This window comes from Brassica oleracea, chromosome C6, assembly GCF_000695525.1.
Source record: "Brassica oleracea var. oleracea cultivar TO1000 chromosome C6, BOL, whole genome shotgun sequence".
Lineage (NCBI taxonomy): Eukaryota > Viridiplantae > Streptophyta > Magnoliopsida > Brassicales > Brassicaceae > Brassica > Brassica oleracea.
This window is the reverse complement of record NC_027753.1, coordinates 31867601-31869219: the sequence shown is the minus strand read 5'-3', so window position 1 is coordinate 31869219 and position 1619 is coordinate 31867601. Positions and strand designations below refer to the sequence as shown.

The 1619-nt window shown below is 43.7% G+C and overlaps 1 long non-coding RNA gene across 2 annotated transcripts; it reads left to right on the top strand.

Annotated features, from left to right (window-relative positions):
* LOC106299929 lies at window positions 1-1576 on the top strand. 2 transcript variants are annotated; one of them, XR_001261922.1, is made up of 4 exons: window positions 1-53; window positions 153-531; window positions 755-1361; window positions 1484-1576. It is a non-coding gene; the product is annotated as an uncharacterized LOC106299929 (long non-coding RNA). The 2 variants fall into 2 exon arrangements; XR_001261923.1 differs by having other exon boundaries at window positions 153-637.
* The last annotated feature ends 43 nt before the right edge of the window (window positions 1577-1619 follow it).

The window sequence follows — 1619 nt, the reverse complement described above, 5'->3', positions numbered from 1 at the left end:
AGATAACGAAAAGGGAGAGAGCCAAGACTCATTCCAGTGGAGGCTTGAATCAGGTCTGTTTCTTCCCCCGTCATTCCTGAAGCATAGAAACAAGTCTTTTGCATACTCACTGCCAAACCAGACCTCATTTCAAACTCTTTTAAGACTTGCAGGACTTGCTGGACAGAGTTAATGGAGCCATCTATGAAGATGAGTAGATCATCAGCAAACGATAGATGAGTGAGTTTAGTGGGAGAGCAGTTGGTGTGGTATCTGAATCTATTCTGGCGTGCGGCATTGTTCAGCATATGAGAGAGACAGTTCATCGCGATAACGAATAGGTAAGGTGAGAGTGGATCACCCTGCCGGATACCTCTTTTTCCTTTTAAAAATCTGTGCACCGACCCATTGTAGCCAACCATGAAGCTTGATGTACAAACACAAGCCTTTAGCTGTCTGATGAACCTGGCTGGGAACTGTAGCCCTTCAAGGCAAGAGAACAAGAAGTCCCAAGAGAGTGTATCGAAAGCCTTAGCTATGTCTACTTTAATGGTGATCTTTTTAGCTCCCTTGTTTTTATGATATCCATTTACAAGTTCACCAGCTAGAGTTGTGTTCTCAACCAACAGTCGACCTTTCACAAAAGTCGTTTGGCTTGGTAAGATAAGCGTGGACAGTAGAGGCTTGAGTCTCTTGACAAGTAGTCTAGACACCACTTTATATACTGTATTGAGGCACGAGATAGGTCTAAAGTCACTTATCTTTGATGCTCCAGGGAATTTAGGTACCAAGGAGAGTATCGTTGCGTTTGCTGTAGCTGGGAGAAAGTTGGTGGCGAAGAAGTTTTTTACAGCAGCTATGACTTCCACTCCTATGATATCCCACGATGACTTGAAGAACGCTGAGGTTAGGCCATCCGGGCCTGGGGCTTTATTAGGATTCAGCCTAAAGAACATCGACCTGATCTCCTCACTAGACGGAATTGATAGCATGATTTGGCTCAGGTGTGAGGGGAACGAGTAAGAAGAAAGGTCATGGAACCGGTGTGGAGGAGTGAAGAGAGTAGGAGATTGATGACCAAGGACTGCTTGAAAGTGCCTGATAGCATGAGTACTCATTTCTTGAGGGTCTGTTATCCATCGGCCCGTAGCAGTGAGAAAAGCTCTTATAGCATTATAGCAAGCCCTTGTCTGACAAATCCTATGGAAGTAAGTGGTGTTTAAATCTCCTTCTTTTAGCCAGTTTATCCTCGACTTCTGCCTGAAGAACATCTCCTCAATTTCTCGTAAGAAGTTCCATTTTTGGTGCAAGTCTCTTTCTTCCTGAAATGTTATATGGCTCGGGTTTTGCAAAGCTTGTACCTGCGCAAGTTGCAACAAACCGTTAGTCTCACTCACTCTCTGCTGAATTTGCGAATAGTTTTCTTTATTTAAAATTTTCAGATCACTCTTGATTAATTTTAGCTTCCAACACAGCTGAGATAGAGTTTGACATGTGTTTCCAGTTTGAATCCAAGAGTCATGCAGCAACTGAGCAAAACCAGGGTGCTTTGCGAGGTAGTTTTGGAATTTATAAGGCTTGGTTCCAGCTGATGGTAAGTTAAATGCTAGGTCTAGGACACAGGGGGTGTGATCAGAGAA